General features: G+C 42.6%; 1 protein-coding gene across 5 annotated transcripts in view; it reads left to right on the plus strand.

Annotated features, from left to right (window-relative positions):
• The window catches only part of LOC125484707 (probable G-protein coupled receptor 160), a 44489-nt gene that overhangs the window by 9257 nt on the left and 18789 nt on the right, over nt 1–16443 (plus strand). For 2 of the 5 annotated variants that reach the window (XM_048604520.1, XM_048604522.1), the window contains exon 2: nt 6635–6790. The exons of the other annotated variants lie outside the window; for them this stretch is intronic. The gene's annotated coding sequence lies outside the window, so the exon portion shown is untranslated. The remainder of the gene's footprint in view (nt 1–6634; nt 6791–16443) is intronic. 5 annotated transcript variants of the gene reach the window in all.

Genomic DNA, 16443 nt, shown 5'->3' on the forward strand with positions numbered 1-16443 from the left:
CCAGCTCTACACCTTGTTATCTCAGATTCTCCAGCATCTGCAGTTCCCACTATCTCTGATCTTTTCCTTCCCTTATTTCTTATTTTCTTATCTTATTAAATGTCTCACTTGAAAGACAATACATACTAATGTCAGAGCAGCCTCATTGCATTTGTTTGTTTCACATCCAGAAGCGTTCTTACATACAACTGAACATACTTTTTCCCATAACCAAATTTCTTGTGGTATTTTTGATTTATTATCCACCAGCAGTAAATCACCTGTGTTTTCAATTGATTAATTTACACGCAAAGCTCATTAAGGGCAATGCAAACCATCAAAGGTGAGGGAGAGGTAGGCACAGGGAGAAGGGACTAAATCAAAATGGAGTTTAACTTCATTGTATTCTAAGCTTTGAACATAAGATTAATGTTTTGATAGATTGAACAACAGCAACCTGAATTAATAATGACGCTTTAACCCCCGAATTGATTCTTTTGTATTGTCATAAGGCAATGGATATCCATCCTCGGAATGGAACTGCACCTAACTTGGATGGTTAACTATTTCCTGGTTGCGTAAAGCACAGACAAATGTGAAGAAATAGGTCCTCTATTCTATAGGTGAACTGAAGTGACACAGACTGAACTATGGCTGCATTGGCCTTCACTTTCCCTCATTCTCTGGCATCAACCCATGCTCTAACCTCCACCATGTCAGTGTCATGGTCTCTTTCACTATCTTATTCCAACCAAGCTGTGAACCTCTCAGAATGGGAACAGAGTTGATGAAGGATTATGGACAGATGGTTCCTGACTGAAATCTTTCACATTCAGTAGATTTTGAAACCGATCCATTTGGGATGACCGCCAACTTCTAATGGGTTTTAACAGCCACTATTCTGAAAATCACCCCCGATGACCCTTTCAATTGACTGGAAGAATTCTGGGAATACAATCAACTAAAAACAACATTCATCAGTGTTTCAGGAACTCAAAGCTCCCCAGTGAGGATTCATGCCATTTAGAATATTGGCATTATTGCATTGAATATTATTGATATTGAATAATAGTTTCAAAGGCACCTCACTGCTCAATACTATATTAAATTTAAAACTGAAATATCTTTCGCAGACTGTCTATCTTGAAATAACAGAATTTAAACTTTTCTAATTGGATTCCTGTCTGATGCACAAGGCGTGTCTCACCTTACAATTTCAGTTTCCTTTTTATCAGAAACAATATCCAACTAAAATAACTAAATTGGTGGCTCCATGATTTCACATCCTGAAAATGCATTCATTACAGCAATAAGTTAGTGCCTGGATCTGGAAGAATATCTTTCTTTACTGATATTGTAGAGTTTATTCTTTCAAACTCGATCAATTGTTTTTATATAGAATCACATAGAAACAGGCTTTTCAGCGCAAATGTTTACTGTTGAACTCCCCTGGAATTAAAGGAAATTTTTCCAGGACATGGCTGGGAGTAACACCTGGGGATAAAAGGCATGGAAGCAAAAAAAACCCACTGCTTTTGAAATAAATTAATTTGACTTCTTTTATCTATTATACAAATATCAAAATCTATTTGATTTACAGTCAATAATCATCAAGCATATTCATTTTCTTTTTAATTGGTATAATGGGTTAAGGCATCATGTTGGCTGACCAATGGCAAGAGAGTCAGTGAGCAACATCAAAGGGTAAAGGTCATATGTTTGGTACCTCCTACGAGAGTGTACCAGTGTTTGTACTCCATATGAGCTCCCTCCCACCTCTGCCCTCCAAAACAACATAGCTTTCCGTTCCTTTCTCCTTCATATACTTACCTACTGTAGTGATTGTAACAAGGTCAGCCCAGGTGGATATCATAGAATATAAGTTCTCTGATTGGGGCTGTTAATCTGGTCCAATCAGAAAGGCCTGCGTGACAGCTATAAACAGGAGTGTCAGAGGTTCTGCTCACTCTGAGGAGACTGGACCAGTGTCAAGTACTATGCATGTATAAATAATGGATGATTTGGTGATAGGATTTTACACAAGACTCCTCGAAGCGAGAAAGACAGTTTTCTTCAGGGGATGGAGTTTGGTACCAAAACGATGGAAATGGCCCTGCATGGGTAAGAGGCATGGTCAACGCGAGGTCAGCTCCTGTGGTGTACAATGCTTGGGTAGGTGAGGTGGTCCTGAATAAGCATGTGAACCACATGAAAGCTGCAAACTCGCAAACAGGACAGAAGCAAAACATAGCCAGCCCCTCCGAACAACTGGAAAGGCTGCTCGAACCCATTTGTTCAGTGTTGAATAATCTTCGGAGTATGAGATGGACATGGAATGTCGCAGCCTCAACACCTTGCTGCCTGAAAAAGTGAACAAATATTTTTCCCAGATGCTCCAGGCACAAAAGGCAGGTACAGTCCGGTACATACCGCCCGTAACAGAGGGTGAGTCAGTGGAACTGGACCGAGTGTGAAAATGGCCCAAGAGAGGTTACAAGAAAAAGATCAAGCCTATGTCCCTGGACTTAGAAGGGGCAGATGTAGTAAGAGTAGCCAGGTGGACCTCATCGATTATGAGTTCTCCGATTGGGGCTGTCAACCTGGTCCAATCAGGGAGCCTTGGCCGACAGATATAAACAGGAGTATCAGAAATTCTGTTGGCCCTGAGAGCTGGCTCTGAGGAAGCCAGACCAGTGTCTAGTACTAAGCATGTGTAAATAAGGGGTGACTTGGTGATGGTTATTGAATTCAAATTCCACCATCTGTCATGGCGGGATTCAAACCCAGGTCCCCAGAACGTTGTCTGGGTCTCTCGATTAACAGTCCAGCAATAATACCACTAGGCCATGACCTCAATACTTCTATATTGTGTGGGTTAAGAAGGATGGACCTAATTTAGTTTCATTCTTGAATTCTGTGTATTATGATAAGATGTCTGGAATTTTGTTTACATGCATCCCGAAGAAGCTTTTAACCCTTTGAGGTGATCTGCTTAGTGATTTAGGAATAACAGAGAGAAAAATAAAGGATTGTTGCCTATCAATCATGTGTCTTAGGACACAGGCAGACTAAGACAGAGATAGAAACAATTTCCTTTAGAGAGAGAAACCGCTCCATACTTTCAGTCAGTGTGAAGATTTCTTTCAGAGTTTGTGTGTGTGTAGGTTACTTTATGTGTGTAGGCCTTTACCAGTAGCAGTGCAGTTTATCAGTCTCCGGAGCAATCAGGACAGGAGAATGAAATCCTGAGAAGCTCCAGAAACAGAGGACTGTAGAAGTCAGTTCAATTCACTCATGTTAAGAAATAAGTCAGCTGATTTAGCTGTTGTTTAAGGATTTCATGAAGAGACTTTAAAACATGAAGCTAGCAGAGATGGATCAAGAATTTTGCCAGAAAGAAACCAAGTATGGCAGCACCAGCTGATCTTTAAAGTGGAAACAGGTAGACCCTTCAGTAAAGTTTGAGCATCTGCAAGGATGTTATTGAGATAAAAATGGGTTGAATTTTTATTGCTCATATTTGTAGTTAAACCATTGCTGATAATTCTTATATAGTGTAAAATAGCTTGTGCTTTTTCCATTTATGTGTAACAAACTTTGATGTTGGTTTGTTAAAAGTACATTAGCAGCCTCTTGTGAATGTGTTCAGTGACAGACAATCATGGTAAACAAACTACAAAAATAAAAGATATGGTCAATCAAGCCAAACTTCCCGCTAGATCTGACGTATCCAGTTTTACCATCAGCAGGATCAGAAGATGTGTAACCCACTCTCTGGGTAAAGATCTTGTGGCATGGTTGAGATAACTTAAAAATAGTATCCTCATAAGAACCTAAGAAATAGGAGCAGGACTTGACAATTCAATCCATCAATCCAGCTCCAACATTCAAAACTTTGACTATGGCCTTAACCTTACTTTCTTACCTGCCACCCATAACTTTTGATTCCCGTATGCATAAAAAAAAGTCTGAGTGTTGCCTGTATATTGCAACTAAGGCTGCAGTTATGCTGGCCTACTAAATTAGACAATTTGATATAAAGTACAACCAATGAAACCAGAATTATACTGTACATTGTGAATTCCAGTTGGCACACCACGTCCATATAGGGATATAAATGGTTACGAAGACATATCTCAACATACCCATTTCAGATCCAATCTCCTAAATTTTTAGATTACCCTAACATATTTCAACATATGACCAGTATTTATGAATTCTGCAACATGTCCCATTCACTCATTACCTCTGTGTTTACTGAACTGCATTGGTTCCTGGAGCGGCAACACCTCAACTTAAAAATACAAATTTTGTTTTTAAATCCCACTTTAGCATTGTCCCTCTCTATCCCAGTAACTTCCTCAACCCTTACAAACCTCTAATTTCTCCTTGCTCCTCCAAATCTAACGTATATCCTTGGTTTTTACCTGCACATCACGTGTAGCCACAGTTTCAGCCACTTGGGCCCTAAAGTCTGGAATTCCTTCCTGAAACATCTCTTACCCTGTTTTCTGCTTTAAGATAACCTTTAACTTGCTATTTCTCCCTGATATATGGCTTGGTGTCAAAATGTATTTAGTAATGCTCCTGTGAAGCATTTTGAGTCATTTTACTATGTTAAAGACCATAGGAACAGGAATAGGCCAGTTAACCCTCGAGCCTGTTCCGGTGCTATATAAATGCAACCTAGTGTTGCAAGCTATCATGTGATTGGTCCAGTTGGACAACTTAACCAGGCCTTGTTACATGCAGTCAATTGAAAACTGGTTATATTTGATACACTTTTGCCCAGTTGTTGTTGTAGTTATTGATGTTGAACACTGATAAATATTAAAATGATGTGAGTGACTTTTTCTATTGTGCTATTTTAGGATGATAACAACTATTGTTGCATCACACACATCTGGATTTGGCTGCTGTGGAGGTTCTGTGGGTCTGGTTTCATTTGAGTTGAATTCCATTAAAATAACATCATTGCAATGGCTAAGAGTGTCTGTTAAGATCTAGACCACTAGTGTGGTTCAACCAAATCCAAATTCATCTCTCATGACTTGAGATTTCAAGGGTTTTAATTTACTAATATTCTGCTCCCTTAAACTGTAAGTTTCTGTTTATTCATTGTGTCACTGTATTAGACAGCTTGAATACATCCATTTTATTTGTATTAGATTGGGTACCTGGGCTCGGTAGAGGTTACGGACTCAGCTTGACAGGAAACTGACATTGAAGTTATTTTCTAATCAGCCTGTTCAGAGATGTTATTACATATCTTTGGAGCAGATGGGACTTGAACCTAGACCTCCTGACCCCAAAGGTGGGGATACAATCACTGAATTACAAGAACCCTAAACTGACATTGAAGATCACTTATCTATGACAGAAACCACCTGAATTTTATTTCCAAATGATTATTTTTTAATTGACTCGTGGGGTGTGGGCATTGCTGACTGGCCAGCATTTATTGCCTGTTCCTAGTTGCTCTTGAGAAGGTGTTGGTGAGCTGCCTTCTCAAACCACTGTAGTCCTGTGCTGTTGACCCACAATGCCCTTAGGGATGAAATTCCAGGATTTGGCAGGCAATATATTTCCAAGTCAGGATAGTGAGTAGCTTGGAGGAGAATGTGCAAGTGGTGGTGTTCCCATGTATCCATTGTTCTTGTCCTTCTAAAAGGAAGTTGTTGTGGGTTCACAGTGCATCTTATAGATAGTACACACTGCTGCTCCAGAGTGTTGGTGGTGGAGGCAGTGCATATTTGTGGATATCTTAAACAGGCTGCTTTGCCCTGGATAGTGTTAAGCTTCTTGAGTGATGTTGGAGCTGTACCCATCCAGGCAAGTGGGGAGCATTCCATCATACTCCTGACGTGTGTCTTGTAGATCACAAGCTTTGGGGAGTCAGGAGTTGAGTTATCACAGAATTTCTAATCATCAATTAAAAATAAATGGTGAGGGTGTATTCCACTCCTGTGATTCAGAGTGCTCTCACTTCGCTCTTCCTGTGAAAACTTCAGTTTATAATAATTTAATCTACAACCACATTATCATAAATGCAGGTACTAGCTGCACAAGTAATGATGGAATAAAAGCAGAAAACCTGTGAAACTCAGAAGGACTGGCAGTGTCAGTGGAGAGAGAGAAGGAGAGTTAACATTTCATGTCAGAAATGAATTCTTCATCATCTGTGAAGGAAAAATCAGTTAAGGTTTTGGGTCCAGTCACCCTTCTTCAGAGATGCTGCCAGACCTGCTGAGCTTTTCCAGCAACTTCTGTTATTGTTCCTGCTTTACAGCATCCGCAGTTCTTTTTGTTTTTATGAATTCTTCATCTATTCTGTAGAAGATGCACTTCCAACCATACAGTGCTCCCAGTTCTGCATCAGAAACATCTACCTAGATTTAGTGTTCAAGCCTCTGGAATGAGATTTGAACCCATGACTTTCTTGAGGTGTTATCAGAGAGTGAAGATTTAATTTATTTCCTTTCATCACTGAAACCAGTGGCTGTGAAAGGAAGAAGCAACTGAGTAATCAAGCCATCACAAACTTAACCCACTTTTCTACTCAAAGCTCTGCAATCAGAGTCTTATTTTAATTGTAATAACTTTTGATTGAATGGAAGTTTTAACTATAGTCTGATACAGGTACATCTGTTCCTAGGAGATGCTGGAATCTTGGTTAATTACAAACAAGACAGCTTTGCTTTCATTGGTTAATGGGTGTAATCGTGCTTTTAACTAACCAATGAAGCTAAAGGGTGGAGATTCTGTGTTTGTCTGCAAACCAGCTTTGAGTGGAATGATGTCTGTGTGGAAGGTTAGTACAAGTTGTTTATAATGAATCATGAATTGTCTCCATCCTAGTTCTATATGCCTTCTGTAAGTGATTTTTTTCTAAACATGACATTTTTACAGCATGGGTTAATGAGCACAGCTAACTAAATTGGTGTTAGATATTTATCTTCTTTTGGGACAGATGTTTACCAGATAATTAATCTTGTGCCTGCTCATATGAGGAAGTAAAACAACAGCAATCCAGTGGTTTAGAACTAATGCGTTGCTGGGAGCTTCTGACTGACTTGTGGCTCTAAGGCATTCTGACCAAGGAGGGTAAACAGCCAGCAGTCATGGTGCATGTCGGTGCCAATGACGAGTTTTAAAAAAAAAAAAAAAATTCTTGCAGCAGGAATTTGAAATTGAGGGAGTTAGGCAGCAAATTTAATGAGGAAGACTGCTAAGGTTGTAATGTCCAGATTACTTCCAGTGCCATGCGCAACTGAGTATAGGATTAGGAAAGTAGGCTAGATGAATGAGTGGCTGAAAGGATGGTTTAGGAGAGAGAGGTTTTGATTTTTGGATCGTTGGGCCAGCTTCTGGGGTAGGTGGAGTCCTCCATCCCACTACCCTCCCACAACTACTACCCCCCAACCACATCGCGTCCAGCTCTCAACCATCACCTGATATCTCCCTTCCCCATCCCCTCCTTCAGCCTCCTCGAGACCCCCCAAAACCCTATCCATGAACCTTGCCACATATTCACCATTCCCCTGACCTCAAACTCTCTGAGGACAAATGGGCTGTCCTCAGTGAAGGGATCACTTTCGTGCCCCTCCTCCCCCACCTCAATGAGTTCCGTGCCCACCAAAATGTGGAATTCTTCTTCAGCCATCTCCGCCTCCATGCTTTCTTCTTTGATAAAGACTCCCATACACCATTCTGAAACGCCTTCATCCACCTCCAACCTTCCTCCTCCTCTTGGACACCCCTTGCCAGCCTCTTACCCACCTTTCACCTCTTCATTGCTAACTGCCAACACAACATCGATCGCGTTGACTTTTCCAACCCCTCACCCCTCCCTTTGAACATGCAGCGGTCCACTCTCACTGCACCAATCCCTGTTTCGCTATCAAACTCGTTGACAAAGGCAGGGGCGGTAGTAGTCTGGAGGACAGCCCTCTATGTTGCAGAGGCCGAACGCCAACTCTTACCATGTCCTACCTCCCCCTTGACCAGGACACCACCATAGCCCATCAAGCCACCGTCTTCCCACACTGTCTATGACTTCATCGCTTCCGGTGACCTTCCCTCCACTACCTCCAGCCTTATAGGTCCCCAGCCCCGCACTGCACGGTTCTACCTGCTCCCCAAGATCCACAAGCCCAACTACCCTGGCCGACCCATCGTCTCCGCGTGCTCCTGCCCCACAGAACTCATCTCTTCCTACCTTGGCTCAATTCTCTCCCCCTTCGTCCAGGCACTCCTCACCTACATCCGAGACACAAACCACTCCCTCCACGTCTTTGGTAATTTCTGGTTCACTGGCCCCAGTGCTTCATCCTTACTATGGATGTTCAATCTCTGTACGTGTCCATACCCCACAAGGAGAGCCTGCAGGCCTCTGTTTTTTTTTCCTCTGCAACACATCCATACAGCACCCTCACCAATACCCTGCTCTGCCTCACTGAACTAGTCCTCACCCTCAATAACTTTTCCTTCAATTCTTCCCACTTTCTTCAAATCCAGGGGTTTGCCACAGGCACTCGCATGGGCCCGAGCTACGCCTGCCTCTTTGTAGGTTATGTCGAACATGCCCTCTTCACTACGTGCACCAGTACTGTTTCCAAACTCTTCCGCCATTACATCAGTGACTGTATCGGTGCAGCATCCCACACCCAGAGTGAACTGGAGCAATTCATCGTCCTCGCCAACAAATTCCACCCCGCCCTCAAATTCACTTGATCGATCTCAGACAACTCCCTCCCCTTTCTTCACCTCTCCATTTCCATTCTGGTGACAGTGTATGGACTGACATTTACTATAAACCCACAGACTCCCTTAGTTATCTAGACTACACCTCTCCCACCCTGTATACTGCAAAAACTCTATCTGTTTTCCCAATTCCTCCATCTCCGTTGCATCTGCTCTGACGAGGAGATGTTCCACTCCCAAGCGTCCTGGATGTCCACCTTTCAACGCTGTTATCCCCACTCTGTCATCCAGACTGCTCTCCACCACACCTCCTCCATTCACCACTCCACAGCTCTTAACCTCCCCACCCCTCCAAACATAATAAAGATAAGCTCCCCCTTGTTCTCACTTTCCAACATATCATCCACAAACCTTCTGCCAACTCCGATTAGACCCCACCACCCGGAAAATCTTCCACTCCCCACCCCTCTCTGCCTTCTGCAAGGACCATTCCCTTTGCCACTACTTAGTTTGTGCCACAGTCCCTGCCAACCACTCCAACCCGCCCAGTACCTTCCCCTGTAACCATAAAAGATACAATTCCTGTCCGCACACCACCTTCCTCCCCTCCATTCAGGGCCCTAAACAGCACTTGCAAGTGAAACAGAGCTTCACCCGCATCTTCTCCAAACTAGTCTATTGCATTTGGCGCTCCTGATGTGGTCTTCTCTACGTCAGTGAGACCAAATGTAGACTAGGTGACTGTTTCACTGAGCATCTTCACCTGGCCTGTAACGGCCAACCTAACCTCCTGGTCACCACCCATTTCAACTCCCCACCCCACTCCCCCTCCAACATGTCTGTCCTCAGCCTCCTCCAGTTCGCAATGACTCACAATGCAAATTTGAAGAACAGCACCTTTATCTTCCACCTGGACACTCTATAACCCAGACAACTCCATGCTGAGTTCTGCAATTTCAAATAACCTTCCCACCCATCCCCTGGTTCCCCTTCTAGCCACATCTCCTCATTCCCCTTCCATGTTCTGACCCTCCATTCCAGCTACTAATCGGATTCATCCCTCCCGTCGACGAGGCAGGTCGTATCTAGTACCAGTGACCACCTATCACCACAATATTGCTTCGCTCCCCGCCCCTCCCCACCTTTTTATCTGCAGCTCCTGTCCCCACATCCAGTCCTGAAGAAGGGTAATACCTGAAACATTGACTGCTCCTTTCCTCCAGATGCTGCCTGGCTTGCTGTGTTCTTCCAGCCTCCTGTTTGTCTATCCTGCACCAACGGGACAGGTTGCACCTGAACTGGAATAGGTTCAATATCCTTCCTGGGAGGTTTTGCTTGTGCTGTTACAGAGATTTTAAACTGGTCTGGCAGGGGGATGGGCCACAGAGTAAATGTAAAGTCAGGAGCAAGGTCCAATCACACATATGAGGAAGACTAGGACAGTCCAGTAAGCGGAGAATACCTGGGCAGGATAAGGCACGTGGAGGATTTGAAAGCTAAATTATACCAATTTTCATGCAAGGAGCCTGACTGGTAAGGTGGATGAACTTACAGCAATGATTAGCACCTGGGGAATATAATATTGTTGCAGTCACTGAGACATGGCTGAACAAAGGACAGAACTGGCAGCTCCACATTCCAGGGTATAGAAGTTTCAGGTGCAACGGGGAGATAAGTAAGAGAGGTGGGGCAGTGCATTATCAATAAAGAAAACTATCACGACAGAAATGTAGGAAGATGTCCCAGAACAGACTTTGAGGCCATCTAGGTACAGGTTAGAAATAAAAAATAGGGCAATCACTTTGCTAGAATTATACCACAGGTCTCCTAACAGTCAGGGAGATAGAAAAGCAGATATGTAGGCAAATCACAAAAAGGTGTGAGAGAAACAGGATTATAGGGAACTTCAGTTTTACTAACATTAACTGGAATTGCCTTAGTGTGAAAGGATTAGATGGGTTGGAATTTTTAAAGTGCATTCAGGAGATCTTTGTGCCAGTATGTAGATTGTCTTACTAGGGATAAGGCAGTACCAGACCTAATCCAATGGAATGAAGCCAGTCAAGTGGTTAAAGTTTGTGAGTGATCATTTTGGTGAGAGTGACCATAACTCTAAGTTTCAAAGTCAATATCGAAAGGGATAAGGATAGGGAAGAAGTTAAGTGTCTAAAGTGGGGGAATGTCAAAGTCAATATCATTAGACACGGTCTGGCAAACATAGAGTGGGAACAGCTACTTATAGATAAGTCTACACATGGAAAGTGGGAGTCTATTAAAAGTAGTATAGTAAGAGTTCAGGGCCAGCATCTTCCTCTAGGAGTGAAAGGCAAGGGCAGAAAGTCCAAGGAGCCCTGGATATCAAGGGAGACTGAGAGTTTGATAAAGAAAAAGAAGCAAGTATATGTCAGGTCCAGTACATTATAAACGGGGGAGGCCCTTCAAAAGTATAGAATATAGGAGGTTGCTTAAAAAGGAAATTAGGAAAGTAAAGAGGGAACATAATATATCTTTTGCAGGTGGAATCAAGGAAAACCCCGAGGTTCTTTTACATTTTTGTTATGAGTAAGAAGATTCCCAGGGAAAGAACAAGACCTCTTCAAGAGGACAATCTATGCTTGGAGCCAATGGATGTGGGACAAGTCGTAAATTTATGCTTCTCCTCTGTACTCACAGTGGTGAAATATATTGTAGCTGGAGATTTCAGATCCTGGTGAGATCAGACTGCTATGGGAGGCAAGTCCGGAAATTGTTGGGCCACTGGAGGAGATATTTAATGCTTCACTGGCCACAGGTGAAGTGCCAGATGACTGAGGGATAGCTAATGTGGTTCCTTTATTAAAGAGGAGCAGCAGGGATAGACCAAATAATCACAGACCAGTTAGTGGTAGGGAAATGATTGGAAAAAAATTCTGAAGGACAGTATTAATCAACACTTTGAAAGGCAGGGTTTGATCAGGGATAGTCAGCATAGATTTATTATAGGGGGTTCCTGTCTGACTATCTGAGATGTTTAAAAAGATGACTGTTTAGTAGTGTCTGTTTCCCTGTGTCTATGTGGGTTTCCATCGGGTGCTCTGGTTTCCTCCCACAGTCCAAACATTGTTCCTTGATCCCATTTTTGTTGAGATATCTGAATTAATTAATTTGTTGGCCTTAAAGTTTTACCTCCATTTAAAATGGTCTAAAATGTTCTTCCTTGTTTTCAAATCCCTCTGTGGCCTCTCTGACCCTTTAGTGCATCCATGCCGTTGATCTCTCCACCAGTAGCAACGATGCTTTCAGCTACTTAGGCACTGACATCTGGAATTTCCATCTCACACCAATGTGTTTTTTAGGTAATAATTCAGAGAGTTAATGTTGAAGCTGCATTTAGCTCTACCCAATCTATTGATGTCCCAGAGTCTTTGGGTTCAGAAGGAAACTAACACAAGGTCCTCATGGAGACAAGTCTTTCATCTCTAGCTTCTGATGATTTTTATTATTGTGCCCAACTGGTCCATGTAATTTAAACCTATTGACATTGGGCAACAAACTATCTCTACTTTTCTTGTTAAGACTCAGTGGTGGTTTATCCTCTACCACTGCTGATGGATAGACCCTTTAGCATAAGCAGAGGAAGAAGGATTGATTAAAGTTCACTTAAAGAGTAGAAAGGTGATGTTTCATTACGTATCAAGGGATGACGTTTCCACTGGGAAAGAGTGGAGAAGGCACCTGTCCCCAGAACAAGCGGTAATGGACTTCGAATACATGATAAGCTGAGATCAAGAAAAAATTCTTCACTCGGAGGATGGTTGTGGAGGCCAAATCAGTAACTGTTATTTATGGAAGAAATAGATTCCGAGAAGCCAAAGGTTTCAGGGCTATGCGGAGAGAGTGGGATCATGTCTTTGAGGTAGAGGATCAACCATGATCATGTTGAATGGGGTAGCAGTCTTGATAGGCTTAATGGCCTACTCTTGCCTCTGTCTTCTGTTTCATCATCTACCCCGGTTTTGATTTAATTTTGATCTTTTTGTTGTTTTGTTTGTCATGTTGCACAGCCCATGATGGTGCACTCTGCTTAACACTTACTTTCACGAGTAGATTTAAGGTTTGTGCCATTTTTACTGTCAGTGCTAACTTTAATTTACTTCGGTTGATTGATTTTGTTTTAAGTGTGGAAAAGAGTGATGCGGGGTTAATTAAAATCTGTGCAACGCACCTCTTTTAAAATCCAAAGTGAAAGTGGGTGGCTAGACGTATGTTTGAGATTTTAAAAACAATTAACATCCAACCCAACCTCACCTGTTTTAGGAGGTTAAAAAATTTCCTCCAATTTGTTTGGAGTTTCTGCCAAAGTTCAGATGCTGGATGGGGGAAGTTCGCAAAAATTCCGTCATATAATTCTTGATTTTGTAGTATCAGGACATAGAGGTGAATTTTTCAAATTCCAATTAGTGCATTTCAAAGTCGGGTGAGGGCACATAAAATAAAACAGGTAACAAGTCTGCAGTCCTGTTCCCCCATTTCTGTCCCAGACCTGACCTGTACACCATGAAACTGTGGGATGGGTAAGGCTTCAAACAGCTCACTTTGCCTCAGGCCTGTTGAAGTCCTTATGTGGACAATTAACTGCTACTTAAGAGTCACATTCTGCCTTTGTCTCTTATCCATCTGTGGGGTCATGGTGAACAACCTGGCAGCTGATTGTGGAAAGAAAGACAGATGGCCTCTTGGGAGGGCTGTGGCCCCACTGAGGCCACCTACACCCCTGCCCCACCAAAGAGAGCAACCCTGTTTGTCCCTTCCCCTACCACTGTAAACCCATCCCACCAACCCCCTGGCTGAGATCTCCCAGCCACACCTGCTCAAAATCCCAGGGCTTTCATCTTCATTTCTTCATAGGAATAAAAATAGGCCCTTCAGCCCTTCAAGCCTGCTCTACCATTCATAAAAATTGATGGCTGATCTATGGCCTAACTCCATATGCCTATCTTGGGGCCACAATCTCTTAATGTCCTTCTTTAACAAACTATTGTCTCAGATTTAAATTTAATAATTGAATTGGCGTAGACCCATTTGGGGAAGAGTTCCAAGACACCTCTACTCTTTGCATCTAGAAATGCTTTCTAATATCTCTCCTGAATCACCTGGCCCTAATTCTTAGACTATTCCCCTGTTTCTAGAATCTTCAACCAATGGAAATAGCTTATCTACCCTGTCTTTTCCTGTTAATATCTTGAAGACTTCAATTAGGTCACTTCTTAGCCTTCTAAATTCTAGACAATAAAGGCTTAATTTGTCTAATATTTATTCTTAACCCCTGAAGTCCAGGTATCATACATAGTAACCTGCATTGAACTCCCTCCAGGGCCAAAACACCTGTCCTAACGTATGGTGCCCAGACCTGCTCACGGTACTCTCGAATGATAGAATCCCTATAGTATAGAAGCAGGCCATTTGCCCATCGAGTACACACTGACGCTCCAAAGAGCATCCCACCCAGACCCACCCTGTCCCTGTAACCCTACATTTCCCATGGCTAATCCATCTTGCCTGCACATCTTTGGACTGTGGGAGGAAACTGGAGCAAACCCACAAAGACATGGGGAGAATGTGCAAACTTCACACAGACAGTCACCCAAAGCTGGGGTCAAACCTGGACCTCTGGCATTGTGAGGTCACACTGCTAACCACTGAGTCACCAGCATCTGTGAAGGAAAAAACAAGTTCTGAAGAAGGGTCACCGAACCGGAAACATTAACTCTGTTTTTTGCCTTCACAGATGCTGCCAGATCTGCTGAGCTTTTCCTGCAACTTTGTTTTTGTTCCTGATTTACAGCATCTGCAGTTCTTTTGGTTTTCACTGAGTTACCATGCTGCTCCAATTGGGGTCTAACCAGGGCTTTGTATGACTGCAGCATAACATCTGTATCCCTATACTCCAGCCTTTTAGATATGAAGGCCAGCAGCATTCCATTAACCTTTTTCTCTATTTTCTACACCTGTTTATGGCATTGTAAACAGCTAGGCACCTGAAACCCCAAATCTCATTGGATATTTGCTGTGTTTAACTTTGTGCCTTCTAAAAAGTGCCCTGATCTGCCTTTTGAATCCAAAATGGATAACCTTACAATTGTTTATATTAAAATCCATCTGGCACAACATTTATCAATGTCCTGTCATAGCTTTGTGCTGTCATTCACATTGTTTACAATGCTGCCCAATTTTATATAATTAGCAAATTTGGATATTTGACTTTTTATGCCATTATCCAATTTGTTAATGAATATTGTGAATAATTGAGATTTCAACACCGATCCCTGCAGAACAACACTAGTCACATCCTCCCAATTTGAGTGCTTACCCCTTGTTCCAACTCTGTTTCTTGCCACTGAACCAATTTCCTAACCTTCATTTGCCCTCCACTCCCTGGGGTTCCACTTCAGCCAATAGTTTCTTGTGTGGGGCCTTCTCAAAAGTCTTCTGTATGTCCATTTAAACAACTCCAATGACTTACTGCTGCCCACCACCTTTGTCACCTCTTCAAAACTGAGGTTTGTCAGGCAAGGCCTACCCTGCATGAATCTATGCTGACTTTCCATGATTAACTTAAATTTTTCAAGATGATTAGTTGCCCTGTCCTTGATTATAGACTCCAAAAAATTTCCCCACCACAGTTATTAGGCTATTAGTAATTCCCTGTTTTCCCTCTTAAACCTTTTTAAACAGCAGAGTGGCTTGAGCAAATTTCCAACCCAGAGGTACAATTCCTGAATTTAAGGAACTCTGAAAGATTATGGTTAGGACATCAGCAATGTGCTCCCCTACCTCCTTTAACACCTGTAGATGGAAACCATCAGATTCTGAGGATTTGTGGCTCTTCAGTTCCATTAATTTCCCCATTATTGATGATTTACTTAAGCTAATTTTATTTAGACCCTGTCCCTGATCCTCTGTTACCGTTTTGGGGGACTTTTGAGAAGCCAACCTCTTTTTCTGCTATGAATGCTGAAGCAAAATAATCATTCAGCATGTCTGCCATTTCCTCATGGCCATTGTCAACATCCTCACTCTCTGCTGTCAGTTTCTTCCTCGAGACTGCTGCAGTTCTAACCAAGGCTACTGTAGCATTTTGGTGCTGCAGGGACTAGAGAGCTCCTCAGACAGCTGCTCTTGTACATGAGGAGCAAATGTGCTACTCTGAGCCAAGGAAGGCCACACAACCCCTCCCATTATTGCTATGAGGCAGACAGACTTCACATTGGTAAGGCATTGACCATCTTTTGGGGAGGGACCCAGGTAATCCACAACCTGCTCTCTGTAACATCCAATCTGTGATCTTTTATTTGCAAAAAGAAAAATGGATTTGCATTTATATAACTCCTTTCACGTGTCCCAAAGAACCTAAGAATCTGCAACAAATAAAAACAGAAATTGCTGGAGAAACTCAGCACGTTTGGCAACATCCGTGGAGAGAAATCAGAGTTAACATTACAAATCTTTTCAACAAATAGCTATGAGAAAAATGTGGTATTTATGCTGACACTGAGGGTTGGGTGGAACAAGGAGTGGACATGGAGCCCAGAGAGGAAAAAAAAGGTTAAGTAAATAAAGGGATAATGAACCAGGGAATAAGAGAAGCTAGATAGGTGATAATGCATTTGCTATGCTGGCAACAACGTGTCAGTGTGGGGATGGGTAAAAGACATGGAAGTAGACGTTTACGCTCTAAAATTATTGAACTCGATGTGGAGTCCTGAGGGCTGGAAGGTCCCC

Source organism: Rhincodon typus, chromosome 13 (genome assembly GCF_021869965.1).
Source record: "Rhincodon typus isolate 14 chromosome 13, sRhiTyp1.1, whole genome shotgun sequence".
NCBI lineage: Eukaryota > Metazoa > Chordata > Chondrichthyes > Orectolobiformes > Rhincodontidae > Rhincodon > Rhincodon typus.